Source organism: Mytilus trossulus, chromosome 8, assembly GCF_036588685.1.
Source record: "Mytilus trossulus isolate FHL-02 chromosome 8, PNRI_Mtr1.1.1.hap1, whole genome shotgun sequence".
NCBI lineage: Eukaryota > Metazoa > Mollusca > Bivalvia > Mytilida > Mytilidae > Mytilus > Mytilus trossulus.
Genome location: NC_086380.1, coordinates 50696157 through 50713253, shown reverse-complemented (window position 1 = coordinate 50713253; position 17097 = coordinate 50696157). Strand labels below are relative to the sequence as shown.

At 33.5% G+C, this 17097-nt stretch overlaps 1 protein-coding gene and 1 long non-coding RNA gene across 2 annotated transcripts in view; both read left to right on the top strand.

Moving 5' to 3' along the window:
• LOC134727740 (putative ankyrin repeat protein RF_0381) overlaps positions 1 to 17097 on the top strand; it is a 296205-nt gene that overhangs the window by 213288 nt on the left and 65820 nt on the right. The gene's annotated exons all lie outside the window — the stretch shown is intronic.
• LOC134681966 (uncharacterized) lies at positions 10986 to 14963 on the top strand. Its single transcript, XR_010100733.1, has 3 exons — positions 10986 to 11964; positions 13974 to 14103; positions 14795 to 14963. It is a non-coding gene; the product is annotated as an uncharacterized LOC134681966 (long non-coding RNA).

The following is a 17097-nucleotide window of genomic DNA, read 5'->3' as shown; positions in this document are numbered from 1 at the left end:
GATCTGGTGCGATTTGTCATTGCTATGTTTTGCCGGTTGAATCCACATCCTGAATACGAACCGTCTGTGACGAAACCGTTCCGGAACAGTCCCGTTATTAATACGAAATTAGCAATAGGACCCTCGTCTGAGTCCTGAAAATTACAGAACACGATACGAGTCTATACAAAGCCGTTTGAAATGTTGTCCAGCAAACTGTGATAGGGTTGTGTTCCGACAGTACCTGATCATCCCAAATATAGAGACAGTTTTCTAACGGATATCTTCCGTCAGCGTCGGTTCACTGTCTGGTCACTGTCTGATGTCTGTTGCGTCGCATACAGCTTAATAGGGACGCTGTCGAGATATATTCGGTCGTTTTTAACCATGGGAAAGATGCAAATCGGACTAAAATCGGATGAAGGACGGGATAATCGGTACAAGTTTGGATGGAATTTTTTTTTTTTTACGCTTCCAGAACAAACTAATTTTCAACAGGACGGACGTACAAATCGTGACTGTGTGATCCACCGTGTTAAGTAGACGCGTGACCTAGCTGGGGGTGTACTTTGGCGAACTCTCTGGAAATATGACATACGGAAGATTCAATGAATGAATCGCCCAAGAGATAAACAAATGTTTTTCACTGTTTATAACGCGAAAGAAAGTTAGTAACTTTTATTTTAAGCTGACATATGATATACATAATACCAGACAACAAATGAGCACCATTCGAGAGCTCTTTAACCGACTATCGCATGTATCGAAAATGTTGCGGTTTAAATATTTTCTATAAATGTACAGGTTGTGAAATTTTCTTGTTAAAACTGGTCAGGGAATTCTTCTTGACCCTTCAGCGTGTACATTCATAAACGGTCAGTAGAACACACATGCATTTTCTTTCACGGTCATCATTCGATCAATAACCAGTTATCTATTCTAGTGAATGAAAATTTATATTTTTGATGTTATATTTTTTCTTTAAATACAAAAATGTACATCTATAATATACGTGACATAAATTTTCATTAATCGACCGTGTTGACATCTTTTTGCGCAATTTTCTATTTAAGTAGACAATCATCCCTAAATTTTATTTGTATAAAATCAATTTCACCACCATGCAAGGCCAGCAAGTTATATGATTAGTGCACTAAAGTTTAACATTTACCTGTCAACTACTACAATTAACTACTCTATCATTTAACAAAAGGGCAATTGTAAGGTCTTTATTTTAATACAAATCGTTCTAAATCTCATTCTGTAATATATTATAGACTTTATTTGTAGCATGCAGATATCAAATTAAAATTGTAAACCAGATATGGAAAAGTCATTGTTCGTTTATATTTACAGAAACACGCCACTCCAATAACTATTTACGTTGTTTGGAGAATTAACAAGTTTAACAATGTTTCATTTGGAGATAACTTACGAGACCAACACACTTCTTATTTTTAAGAGTGCAGTAATCTTAATTCAGACCAGAAGTGTAAAAAATGAGAATAGACCGAATTATATTATAACTTTCTCTGAAAATTGAAAATTTATTTTTTCAAACAAAAATTGGTAAAAAATCTAAACCAGGAAAATGTTGTTTTTTTATTATTATTTATTATTATTTTCGGAAAAAAGTTTTTTTTTTAGGAAAACGCAAATTCTTATAAAAATCAAAGCAAAAAACAAGAAAAAAACACTTATGAATTCTTCAAATAAAATAATATGCAAACATAGTTTTTGCTCTTATCATTCTTAAAACATAACCAATGTATTGTCGCCCTAGGCTCCACTGATACAGTTCCGGGCTCTGCCAATAACACCCACGTCTCGTTAAGGTCAACTCATTTAGATATTTAAAAATAAAATCTAGACCATTAGTCCGATCTGTAAATGTATCAACTGTATATTACAGTGTGGGAAGCTGGGGACGGAACTGTATGGTTTTCTAATAGTTTGGTTATTCGGGAGACTGTCAAGCGGGGCTCCGACATATGACATATGAAGCTGCTTGATGAAAATTTTTATGAAATTCATCTTACTGTTTAACGTTTCTGCTTCAAGTTTCGGTAGCTAAAACATTCAACATATAAATATGAATCAATCAAATGGTAAAAAAGAAATATCCATCCTAACGTGTTCTTAAGGATGGAGGAGCTCCGAGTAAAACGATCGAAACTGCCACACAACAGCGATACAAAATGTCAAAAAAACATCAAGAAAACAATCGTTACTACCAGAATGTTCACGTGTACCATTTCTGGTATATTATAGTCTTACCTGTCTTGATGATTTAAAACCATTGTCGCAGTAAAAACCCAAATACATTATTTTTATCCATGTCGAATAGTTTTCTTGAATCGCTTGCGATCTAACTGTACAATCACTTGAAACTTTCCTGTACAATCACTTGAGAGCTTTACTCTGCAATCGTTGGCAAACTATACTACCCATACTATACTTCTATACTGGTTCATAAAAGTTTTAATCAAGCAACTTGTTTTTTGTCGAATGTCAGAACCCCGCTTGACATGTACAGTCTCCCGAATTACCAAAATATTTAAAAACCGTACACTGTGTATATACTTTCCAATGGTTACATTTTGACTGATAGTTAGATTGTACGGCAGTATGTTTCCCCTTGTTTAGATTATAGTCGAATTATACCAGTCTTTTTTGTTTTGTTTCAGAATTGCAGGGCAATATACAGTTACTGATCTTTTATGAACACAACGATTAGAATTAAAATACACATAGGTAGAAAAGTTAGGAAAAAGCGATCGTCAACTGAACTTTTTTTTCAGTATTTAGGAATGATATATATACTAGCCACAAAAAGAAACGATACCTGATTTTTATCAAAAATATCTACTTTATTTTTCAACAATATTGTTTTTGTTTTGTATTTTATGAAACAATGACATCAAAGCACACAAACTTAACAAAGATAACAAATCACAAATAATTTTCCTTATTTCAAGGGCTGTTGAAGTTGTTGTTGTCAAAACCAAAAGTTGAAGAGTTAATATCGCGTATGGCCACCTCTTGCGTCGATAAAAGCAGTCAATCGCCGACGCATTGATCCAAGTAATCGTTGAATAAATGCTTGTTGAATGTTATTCCACTCTTCCACTAAGGCGGCTCGTAGCTGGTTGACTGACTCTGGTGGTTGATGACGTCTGCGAAAACGTTTAACAAGTTCATCCCATAAATGTTCAATGGGTGATAGATCTGGTGATAAAGCTGGCCATGGAAGAATGTCAATTTTATTTTTATCAATGTTATTTTGTCCAAGATATTGTGTTGATACACGTGCCACGTGGCACCTAGCATTGTCCTGTTGGAAACTATGCCGATTTCTATGCCTTGCAATGAATGGTTGTACAATGGGAGAGAGAAATATATCACGATAACGAACTCCAGTAAGGCTTTCGTTAATGAACGTCAAGTCAGTTCGTCCACAATGCGTGATTCCTGCCCAAACCATCACACCACCACCACCAAAGCGATCACATTCATGTACACACGCGTCTGCATAACGTTCATTTTGACGTCGGTTCACTCTCATTCTGCAATCACTTCTACGTAAGAGAAATCTTGACTCATCGCTAAAAATGACGTTTTGCCACCTTACACGATTCCAATACAAATGTGCATTTGCCCAATGTACATGTGTAGGCGTGCAGTTCGATGACACTGTTTTAGAATGGCTCCTACTACTAGACGTCGTGAACGTAAACCAGCCTCTCTTAGCCTATTACGTACTGTTTGGGCTGATATCCTTGGATTATGGCTTCCAGGTGATTGTCTAGCGGTAATTGTAGCTGGTAAAAACCGATTCCTGAGATGTGTGAATTTTATTCGACGATCTTGGCGTAACGTCGTTTCTCTTGGACGTCCACTACGTCGTCTGTCATTTGAGAACCCAGTCTGTCTTAGACGACTCATTGATCCTGTTATTGTCAATTTAGAAACACCAAAGTTGTTTGCGACGTCAATATGACGCATATCTGCTTGTACCATTCCCACAGCTCTATCACGCTCATGTTTGAGCCGCCTCAGCAAGGACTTTAAAATTGATAATTTAACTGTTGAGAGTGGATAAATATCGTATTACACGATATTTGGTGGTGGAATCTGTTTCTCTAATGATTTTCTAACATTATGCAGGCAAACATATTCTTTCTTTTCGAATGATCTGCAAAAAGATGTGTTCTTTCTATGTGACGTCGTCAGACATGGTCGCCTTTTTCATGCCGTCACAATAGGAAATTCAGAGGAAAGCAAGAAAATTCGACGTCACAATCTGATTTTAACCAATGAAGTACTGAGATCAAACGAACCACACGTTGATTAAATTTTTGGTATACAATGGGTGCAGAAAGGGATAAATTGACGAAGAATTAGAGAAATATATATATAAGTACCAGGATTATAATTTTATACGCCAGACGCGCGTTTCGTCTACATAAGACTCATCAGTGACGCTCAGATCAAAATAGTTAAAAAGCCAAATAAATACAAATTTGAAGAGCATTGAGGATTCAAAATTCCAAAAAGTTGTGCCAAATACGGCTAAGGTAATCTACTCCTGGGGTAAGAAAATCCTTAGTTTTTCGAAAAATTCAAAGTTTTGTATACAGAAAATTTATAAAAATGACCAAATAATTGATATTCATGTCAACACCGAAGTGATGACTACTGGGCTGGTGATACCCTCGGGGACGAAACGTCCACCAGCAGTGGCATCGACCCAGTGGTGTAAATAGTTCTCAAAAGTACCAGGATTATAATTTTATACGCCAGACGCGCGTTTCGTCTACATAAGACTCATCAGTGACGCTCAGATCAAAATAGTTAAAAAGCCAAATGAATACAAAGTTGAAGAGCATTGAGGATCCAAAATTCCAAAAAGTTGTGCCAAATACGGCTAAGGTAATCTACTCCTGGGGTAAGAAAATCCTTAGTTTTTCGAAAAATTCAAAGTTTTGTATACAGAAAATTTATAAAACTGACCATATAATTGATATTCATATATAAGTAACAATAACATCTCCATGCCTTATATATCATGTACTGTAGTACGACGCTAGATTAAAACTGACGAGGAAAGGTAACACACGGCCACTGAAAGCTTTATTTTTGTAGAGCCCATGTGGCCGTGTGGTCTAACGGGACGGCCGCAGTGCAGGCGATTTGGTGTCACGATATCACAGTAGCATGGGTTCGAATCCCGGCGAGGGAAGAACAGAAGATTTGCGAATGCAAATTTACAGATCTAACATTGTTGGGTTGATGTTTAGACGAGTTGTATATATATATATATATACATATTTACCAATTTGATCTTTTTTAGAACAAGTACTAGGCCACCGGAAGCTAAATTATTAATTCAGTCTAGATGGTCTAGAAAGAGCGATCGGTAACTTGAATACTAAAAAAAAACATTATGACAGAATTTAAAAAGAAGTAGGTAGGAAAGTGCGATCTTTAAATGTACAATGTAAGTCTGTCAGTGGGGCGGGGGGAGGGGGGGGGGAGGTGGGGTCATTTCTCAATAACATCATATAAACTTATCATAGAGGACTAAATTTAGTATATACGCCAGACGCGCGTTTCGTCTACAAAAGACTCATCAGTGACGCTCTAATTCAAAAATGTTTAAAAGCCCAAATAAAGTACGCAGTTGAAGAACATTGATCATTTTGGCACTCCACCTTTTCAGCTTTTTTTTCTTGATGCATCTCTACGTCATATTGTGAATGATGGAAAGGGCGATTGTTATTAATATATATATATCAATATTAATTCGATATCAAGTTATTTTTATAACGCAGACAGAAATATCTGTTTCTTTTTTTAGCCATTACTTGGCGTTCATCGACTCCGTCTGTCGTCGTCGTTTCCGTCTGTCATCGTCGTGCGTCTAGTGTATACTATTTCAAACAAAGTTCTATCTACAAATAAGTTCAATGACCAATATTGTCAATTTTCCCCTAAAGGTATTATTGCCCTTTTAAAAAAATCACAATTTGTTCATTTAATTTGCTTACTTTAAAGAATCTGCTCCTTTGAAACTGCTGAAACAATTTCAGCCAAACTTGGGCCGAATGCGTTTCAAAGTATCTACTATAAATTTTATATTTAATTTCTTTGTCAAGAACCATAGCATCTAGGACTAAAATGGAACATATGGGTAAAGTGCATTTCTTTGATTTTGAAGAAAATAAGACAGATACAAAGATCATTTCAAAGGAAATTTTAAGTCATTGATTAATGTACTATATTGAAAAACAAACAAAAATCATAGATAAAAGAATTACAGGTGAAAGATTCAAGTTCTTGAGAGCTTCTTGTTGGTTTTTTTGTCAACTTTTATTAGTTTAATTTTTTATTCAAGTGAAAATGACACTAAATCGAAGGCGTGAAGGTGGGAAAGAGCGATCGTCAACTTAAATTTTCTTCTAAGTATGAAGTTTGTGACATAATTAACGGTTGTGGGTAGGAAAGAGCTATTTACGGCCAATATTTCGTCAGTAAAAGGTTTATAACACAATAACATAAAAAAGATCATTTTTGCAGCTTTTTTTCTTTGATGCACATCACTATCCTATTTTTAATGATAGGAAAGGCGATCGGGTTTTATCTATGTTTGCGGCTAAACGTTCGATATGGAGTTGTTCTAATAACAAAGACAGCGATATGTTTTTCTTGTTTTTGCTAATAATCTTTTTTCTATGTCATAATTGAAAAAAAAAACTTAGTGTGATTGGGTTTTTTGTTTGCAAGTGAATATTAATTTACTTTAACGTACAAAAGATCAATCAACAACTTAATTTTTACCTAGAGAATAGTTTATGTCAGGATGATTACATTATGAATATTTTGGTATTCTGCCTTTTCCAACTTTAACACACATCATTATCTTTCTTGTGACGTTCTGCTTATAAAAATGAAGACAGCGATATATTTTCATGTTTCTATGTATTATTTCAACCTTTGTCTCACTCTGTGTCACAATGTGTAGTGTTCGACAAAAGGAATGTCATTCGTATGGGAATTTATGATAGAATAACAAGATATAAATCGTGTATTCGTATCTGTAATTTTAAAGTCGTTATCTTTAAAGCAAATCTATAAAACTATCCTATACATTTTAAAAGTGATGGGCGATCATTGGTTAAATATGTTTGATTTGGTTTTAACCGTTTAAATCTCTGGTTTAGAGTTCTGTTAAGAATGAACACAGCGATAGTTTGTTTGTATGTTTTTTCTACAAAAACCTCCTTTTTTGTTTTAATCGGAAGGAACATTTCGTTATGAATAACGTTTTTTTCGTCAAGAGAAAAAATACGTTTACATTTTAACAACTTAAATTTATTTTAGCAATGGACATTAATTTTGACAAAATAAAATATTCAGATAATGTTTGCTTTCCGCATTTTTCATCCAACTCTCTTTCAATTTCCAACTTCAATAGTTACACATCATTATCTTTCTTGTTAAATTCTGCTTAAGTTCGCTCTTTATTTGAGAATACTCTTTCTGGGTAGTAATTGCATGATCACTGCATTATTGTGCAAGTTAAAGACTTTGAAATATTAAACTTGCACGGAAGGTAGGAAAGTGCGATCGTCAACTGAATATTTTCTTAGTTTGGAATTTAAGAAATGATGTAAACGGTTGTACATGTACGTAAGAAAGAGCGATCTTTAGCTTCAAGTTATTCAGTAAGGGTTTCATGACACAATTACATAAATAAAAGGGCCGAAATATACCAGTGGCTTTGAAATGATTTTCAGTAACTGCAAGTACTCTCACATCTGTACTTAGTGTCTTTATGTTATATATAAGATGTTACATGGACAATCATACCACATCTTCATTTTTTATAGTTTTTATTAGGGACAGGCCGCTGGCTGAGCAAAAAAAAAAGGGGGGGGGGGGCAATCATGCTTCGGTCATTCCCTATATAATCAACCAAATTGTCATACAAAAGGTCCTACTTGGACCCGCCTTTGCCACTAAATAGTCCAATATTTCCCAAAAAAGGCGTTAACCTCCAAGCAATCAACCAATCTCTGAAATACATCAAGTTAATGTTTTTGGTGGGGTTCGTGTTGCTTATTATTCAGTTTTATATGTTGTGTCGTGTGTATTTTTTTTGTCAGTTTGTCTTTTTCATTTTTAGCCATGGCGTTGTCACTTTTTTCGATTTATGAATTTGAATGTTCCTTTGGTATCTTTCTTCCCTCTTTTATTAATGCCTGCGTCACACTATACCGATTATTATATACGATGGACACCCGAATGGGAAAATTTTAAGTTCGTATGAAGTTGTTCCCGATCTCGTTAAAATACCAAAAAGAGACCGAAGCAAGAACGATGAATAACGAAGTCTATACGATGGTGCCGAAATTATATATGATAGCAAAAGATGGACATTTGAAGGTTACCGACGACGTGTATTTAAGCTTCATATCTCAGCCGAAGCCTACACGATGGATCACGAAGGCTATGTACACGATGGATTACGAATGCTACACGATTGATTACAACGATGGTGCGAAAACAAACAAGATACATAAAGGTAAAATACATGTATGTACATAATACATGTATGAAAACGATCAAAACGGCGTTCTACCTGTTTTGATTTTTTTATGGTACGAACATAATTTCGACAACATATCGTATCTGTACAAGGCTGCCATGCATGGGGGAAATCGATCTTTTTGTCTAATTCTTATGAAACTTAGTTTATTGTCCCCTCGCCTACTACATGCAAGTTGCGTGTAGATTAACTGTTATGGACACTCTAGAACAAAAATGCTCAAAACTTGGTATGGTGTTACTCGTTAAGAAAATCTTAAGCACTATTGACTTTAAAGTTCAAAGGTCAAGGTCACAGTGGCAGTTGTAATACATGGCAATATCACCCTTGTGGACACTCTAAAACCATTATGCTTCAAAACACATTTGGTATGTTCTTCCTCCTTGTAATGATCTGATATTTTTTACGTTCAATTTACAATTTTCTGCATGTGTCATATACACATATAGTGTCCATATTTGTCCCCAATATGTGATATACGAGGACATGCCAGGCTCGGCATTGCCTTGTTTAAACTGTAAAATGTGTCTACTAGTCTGAATAATCACCCATACTTATGCCCATGTTTTCTGGTCTATCTTAAAGGTAAGGTAATGCAAAACGAGCTCTTTCCAGTTGAATATCATTATGATATAGACACACGGAAGGATGTGGGGAAATCATCAAATGCGACAAAATATGACATATAGAAAACAAAATGGTTATGGAGTAAACATTCGTGTGACAACAACTCAAACGATACATAAATAATCAGAATAACGAAGAAAAAGTTGGTTTCCCTATATACATGTACCTGCAGTGTTGGTGTACGAGGCGCATTTATGATTTTCATTATGTTACTTGATATGAAAAATTGACAAAAAATATTATAATACTTGTAAATGTAAATCCTGAGCCTGTAATAGCTGCTCTTCTTGTTCTATTTGAAATAATAGAAACAATGCAGTTCCCTGTTTTTGTTAGAATCTCATAGAATCATATGATATGAGTTCCATTTTTTGTGAACGTCTTTTTTAATTGTGGTCTTAGACTGACCAGCTGTGCATATCGCGCATGGCACTTAAAATGTATTTTAGCGCGAAAATTAAGCTTACATTTTGCTGGATTTAATGCCGTCGTAGTTCCATCTTTTCGCCTTCTTACTTGTATTCGATGGCAACACGACGAGATTACGAACATGTTAAAAATTAAAAACCTTTTCCGAAGTTGTCCCAGGAGGTTTGAAAAAGTGACCAATGGTTCTACGATGGTTAAAGATGGCACCACGAATAGCCCGATCTGGAAACGATTAGTCCCGATTTAGAAAATTTCCATAATCGAGTTGCCATCGGCGTAAAAATCAGGACAGTGAGACGCGGACATAAGGGCGATCACTATAGTGATGTTTGATTTAATTTCAATAATTTTGCTATAACATAACAAAGGGTTTGCAGTTTAGCTCAAAATGAAAACAGCGATAGCATGCTTCGAAGGGCTAAGTGAGCTTTTCTCATCACTTGGCGTCATTCGTCCTGCGTCCGTCGTCCGTCAATTTTTACAAAAATCTTCTCCTCTGAAACTACTGGGCCAAATTTAACCAATCTTGGCCACAATCATAATTGGGGTATCTAGTAACGTGTCCGATACTTGTTTGGATTGATAAATATTTTGATACGAACGTCACTGATGAGTCTTATGTAGACGAAACGCGCGTCTGCCCGGAAAAATAGGGTTTTTTTTGTGTAAAAAAAGTGCAAAACATTTTTTGTAATTTGTGATAACGAATTATTTAATTGGTTAGAACGGTTTAAATTCGTTGAATTAGTAATTATCATTTTTTAGTAATTTATGATTTCTGATTAAAAATCATTTTCACAGATGTTTAGCACACCTGACCCACACTAGAATGTGAGATTTTCCCCTTAGGTTGCACCTGTTGCTGTTTTAAATAAAAAGTCTTATTCGCTGAAACAATTTGACCAAATGTTACAATATTTATACGTTATACTTTTTACCACAAAACACAATCAAACTTGTAATTGAAGAGCGTCACTTTTACAGTTCATAAGTTCATAGGTTAAGTCCTTTATTAATGGAAAAGTGATAATTCTGTCGTTTCCCTTGTCAACATTGAGTTTGCCTCAACCAATTGTTAATAAAGGAAGCTATTAAAACAAGAGTTCCAAATGGTGAAGTTGAAATCATCCCTTCGTAAATTTAACGGAAGCCATTGCAATTTGGTCAGTTAATTAGTAACAACGATTGGCCATCTGGTCAGAATGGGCAAATTATATGAAAGACTTACTGCTTAGTTTATTTCCATTTTTCTCTACATGTAGTTGTTTTAGTGGAGAAGACAAAATGTTTAAAGTTGAGAGATCTATGGACGACAGACGGATGGACGAACGAACGGACTCAAAGTGTTGACAAAGCGTTAAAAGGGAGGTACAAATGTTAATACGTATTCTAAAAGGTTTGGCAATTGTCACAATGTCACCTTTTATACAAAATGTATGTGTTCGTGCCTCAAGTTAAGAGTTTCATTAATGTCTGAAAGATTTTAATGGAGCTGTATAGATCTTTTGTGGTCACAAATTGTATTACGGCAAAACTAACGGGATGACTTCATAAACCCATCCTCTGTTTGTTATTCATAATGGTTCATATATATTTGCGTCGACTTAACAATCGATACCAGCACTGTATAAACTTTTCGACATACAATGACTAAATTAAATTTGACATTTCAATTAAACTGTGTATTAGTTTACTATGAACGTCGAGTTAATCAAGTACATAAGTGTTGAAAACCGTCACGCTAAATGCCTAAGAATCCCGAATAAAAAGTAATAAATCGCCATCAAAGGGACGTGTTGGTAGTTATTCTATATATTGAGGATTTTGTCAAATCATTGAAGTCGTCTGTCATTGCAGTTAAAAGAACTGATTTGAAGATATATACCTTGGATACGTAAATGTTTGAACTGAGGCGGTTGACCTTCATCGCCGAACAAGTTCCGAAAATGAAGATCGCGAGAAGGAATATACAGAAAAAAATTTGCCCCCAGTAGCAGTATTTGATCCTGTAACGAATTTAGTGTTAGATTCTAAAAGGATAAGCGTGGAGTTTTGTTTAATTAAGAGGAAAATTAAGCACGATATTTCAATCATTCGTAACAGTTTTCGAGTTTTAAACTTATTTCTGTGGTGCATGATAATTTAAAAGGAAAAAGTTGTGAGAAACTTTTCTTGGTGTCTAAAGTTAATATACCGAAAGATATAGAATTGGTTTTGGACTATGGATAGACCAAGAGAGATAGGATTCTAGGAAACCCTTGAATGACCGGATAACTCTGTCGCTTCTAAATTAAATGTAAAATGTCAATTATCAATTGGTAAGTAGGAAGACAATAATTCATCGATTTATTTTTATATATTCAAATTCAATATTTGGTAAAATTTGTCTAGAGACTAGGTAGTAGTGGTCAGGCTAGCGCTTCGGGCACAATTTGTAAGTTGTGCGTACAAGTTTCAAGAATTGAAATCTATACTTGAACAATGTTTAAAGAATGACTGTAATATCTGTTTCTTTCTAATTAAAGTTTGGATCACATGTTTGATGTTATTTCGAATAGATACTACAGCCTACCTTAACTTATTAAGAAAGAAAAAACATTTTTAATTTCATTAAATTTTTTCGTGTCTAAAATATACGTAACAGTGGGGATTAGTGAGTGACTGGATTGAATGTGAAACAATTTCATATATGTTTACAAAAGATCAGGAAATTTGGATATTTTATCGAAAGGTCATTTATTATTTTACTGCATGCATAAATTGATTGAATAGATCAAATTGGTAATAAATATCAATAAAGATATACATTGTATTCCAGAATTCGTCTATGCAAATCACAGGAAAATAATTAATTGGTTGCGTCAATACAAATATTCACCGATTGTTTGTCAACAAACTTAAATATACTTTGTTCTAATAATAAACATTATGCAACTAGACAACAACAAAACATAATAATCAGGGCAAACATGTACTAGATAGAACATGAATAAGGGCTAATGGACCGGGATTCTGTTTTATACAATATAACAACTAGTTTGATTTTATATGAGGCTTCACACCAGTCCATATGGACTAATACATATAAAGGTAAACAAGGAATGCAGGATATAACTACCGATCGAAAGCAAGGTAGGTAAAAGGCAGTGGCTATGTTGCCGGCTCCGGACTATATGAAATACATTTTATTGAAAAAAATTATCATGAACACACATGATATATGTGGCTACTAGGTGAGATTTCTTCGACTAGATAAAGGATAACCATACTTTCGTATGTCGAACAGTTCCACCACCAAATAATAAACGGAAAACTTAATTAACAATCCTAACACAACAACCTTATGTTCACTATTTACATTAGGATCTTTAAGTTTTAATGACTTTATACATGGGAAGTTTACAGTTTTTTTACTTTGACATGGGAAGTTTACAGAGTTTTAAGACTTTTTACATACAAAGTTAAGAATATTTCTGATTTTTTACTTTAAGCAGTTTGTTTTATTTTGGTATAGTACTATTTAATGTAATAACACTTACAGAATAAATTACATAAATTCTTTTTAGATAATTCGTAATTCAGAAAAAAACTAAATTCATAGTCTTTGACCTTTAAGAATTGACCTTTATATCTTTAAAGTAATATGGCACTAATTTATTTACTGTGTATTATGAGAGTTTAGAAAAAAACGACTTATTTAATGTTAATTCACATATTCATTAACTGAGACTTTAAGATTTAATAAAAAGGATTATACTTTTGAAAATTGTATTAAGTAGACCAGATTTTCATATGTTTGTTTAATTATTCATTGCTGCAACACCCATCCTTGGACCCACTCTTCGTGCATCTTTTTTGTTTGCTTGGTCTTTCATCACCAGTTGATATCGTGCATTCTGTATAAGGAACACTGACCTTCTTGATTGGAATTTTATTTTGAGATATCAGGTCAGATGTGACTCAGTAAACAGTTTATATGCTTGTTTTGTCCATTAATACTTGTATTGTCATTTTATATGTGAGGTTTTCTTCAAGCACATCAACATTTGAGGTCAGGATGTTCTTACTTGTTCGTAAAATTGTTTGTCTTAATAAGACCGGCAAAATAGCAAAACTCTATACAAATCGCTTTTTTATCGAAGCCGATAAAATAAACCCTAACTAAGAGATGGATGTCCGTCAATGTCTTTATCATGTTTATCTTTTATAGTGTGACGGTTATGTGTATATTTTATATATTCAGCTAGCCTATGTTCAAAATATTTGTATGTGCGTACTAGGTATGTAAAGTAGATGTAAATGATAATACTATAGATTTTTTTTTCAGAGGCTATAAATTGTACATGTACAGTGACAAATGATAACAGTGTGAATGTGAAAAATTGTGAGCTCTGCACATCTACCTCAAGCAATTTTCGTGCTAATGGCAGAATAAAGTAATTAAAATAGCTACCAAGGTAGTGTGAATGATATGATAATGTACATGTAGTTTGGTATGAACTTTAAAGTTTTCTTGCACTAATCTTTGAAATGAAAGAGCTGAATAAGGACTACAAATTGATATAAAAATGTGTGTACACCTAAGTAATACATGTATATTCTTATGGGCCTCAGGAAAAAACAGTCCTACAGCTTACGATGTTAACCTCTTTAAATATGTAAGAAATTGTTATTATATAACATTTACAGAGTAAAAAAAAAAAACACTGAAATAAATGTAGATATTGTTTTCAAATCTATATATTATGTATATTGAAGCTCAACATTATGAAAAAATCACACAAGAGAAGAATAACATTCAGATTACAGAAATGAACTTTGCATTATTTTCATAATTGAAAATTCTTAAAACTTAAAACTTTCTCATAAATTCTGTTGATACAATGTATACTTCACATTTTGCTGCGCTTCAACAATATTTATTTCTCAGATGATTTGCATTATGTTCAGAGTATGAAGATGTAACTTGTAAACTTGTATGTGGGTTTGAATGAAGAAGAGAGGAAACCCAACATCACTATTACAACCTAAAGATTTGTAAAGATCTATATTCAGTCATAAACTATCATTATAATGTTTGTTCCATTTAACGTTTCTAAATTTTTTTCTACAATTTTAATGTATGTAAAGATCTAAATTTATTTGTAGGTGGAAATCATCAGAAATTTATGTAAAGAGGAACCTCCTAAAAGAAAAGACAATTCTGAAACAAAATCAACTAATGTACAAAAGATTGATGAAACTCATCAACAAAGGACAAACAACACAAACACCTCTTATGTTGTCCCGAAAAAACGTCAGATCAAGCACAGAAATTTACTAACGGCGAATTTTCAAAATTAATGCTGGATAGAGGCAATATGCATCTCGATATTTTGAAATATATTCAAAATTGTTCAACTACATTAAATTAATGCCAAAAGTAGGAGACCCCGCGAATAGTTGTGAAGACTATGCTGATAAAACTAGGAATTTTACTTAGGAGCAAAGATCATCAATCCTAAAATATTTATGTGACAATGTTCATCCAATCACCTTGCAACACCTTGATGTACATGTACCAAGTCTAATTCATGTCACTATTACATGCACTTTGATACACAGACCATCCAACTTTGATTCAGGTTTGTCTGTTTTTGCTTCTCTTTTATTTCTGTCAGAAGAATATTGACTTTGAAATTTTGCTTAGTTTACATGTATTAGTTTGTGTTTAGATTTGTTTAAAGGCAACTACTTGTGATAAGTCAATGGGATTTGGTAAGTAGGTCCGAGACCACAATTGTCGTCCCTTGATTAATATAGTCCCTAGTGTTAACAGTGGGTTACTTGCAAATAATTTTTATACCCCTTCCAAGTTTATTTCTCCATGTTTAATGACTCAAATTGTAAGTAGGGGGTGAAATTACACTGTAAAAAATTTGGGTCCAGAATTTTACAAGAAAGTAGTGATTTGGTCCAGCTGAAAAAAGGTTAAAAATTAGCAATTTGGAAGCTGTTAAAAGATTTTAAGACACCCTAAACACAAAATTGTCCATATTTTGAGTTAGAGGCGATGAAGTTTTCTATAATTTTGATATAATTTGTCCCAAAAGTAGTACAACACACTGTAAAAATTTCATTGAGAAAGCGCAGGTGGGATTTTTTCAATTTTCATCTATGTTCTAAAAGAAATGCACTACGACTTAATTGTGTTCTCAGACCAGTAGTTGTATTAGCATTGGCACATCTCTTTTCTATAGAGATTGTTTAGCCCATGTTCCTTCAGTCATGCGTGGATAACTGTCTTTCAATATTTGCAACACTGACATGTTAAAGTGTAGCTATTTTAATTCCAACATTTGTCAAAAACAATTCTAATGATTTGCCGTTCGACAAATGTTCCTATTCATTTGTTAAAACTATAATTTCAAGAAAATGAAAACAGCGTGTGCATATTTGTAATCATTAAATAGCAAAAATATTATCATTGATACTCAAAATATTACAGATGAGTGATGCAGGCTATTCAAATCCAAAACCTTGTCATATCTGATTGAAAAATCTCATTTACCTTATAATACTTTTGATCTTTTAGACAAAGAATATAAATCCTTGTAACATATGCATGAAACTTAAAATAGAAATGTATAAAATAAAAGATGCTGTTAAAAAGATCTGCTGAACAAAAAGTAGAAAGATCACCTTGATAGACAAAGGTAATGTTATTCAACTGAACATTGAACTTGAAACCATTGAAGCAGATTTTATATGATACAATTCCCATTACTTTTGTTAGTTTAAAAAGAATAGATTGTTTAAGTTTATAAATGTCTCTTAAATGTAATACATTTGACAAAAAAAAAAGTTTTTTTCAAAAATGTTGCTACTGATGACAAAATGGATGTCTAGTTCAATAGAGGCAATTTTACCTTAACAGTTCAGAAGTTATGGTGTTGAGATATTGAAAATGAAAGTGTGAGTTTCAGGTTAGATTTTTCGGTCAAGGTAGTTTTTGAGGATGTTGAAGTCCAATCAACTTGAAACTTAGTACACATGTTTCCTATGGTATGATATTCCTAATTTTTATGCCACATTAGATTTTTTACCCAATTTCATGGTCCATTGAACATGGAAAATTATAGTGCGAGTGGGGCATCCGTGTACTTTGGACACATCCTTGTTCTTCCAATTTTAGTTTGTTTGTGACTGTACAACCATAAGGTCAAACCAAATGATTGAAAATAGGAAATATGGTTGATTCCAATTTTGTAAGCTAGGACAAAAGTGGCCATTGAAAGAAATTAGTTGTCTTAAAAAGTATGTTTGAAATGGACAGTCTATTTTTATGTGAAAAAAATATAATATTCTTCAAAAAAACTTATTTCAAATGTTAAAACTGTAGATATAAGCTGCTAAAGGGGAACCACTAATGATATTGTTATATATAAAAAAAAAAAAAGAAGATGTGGTAT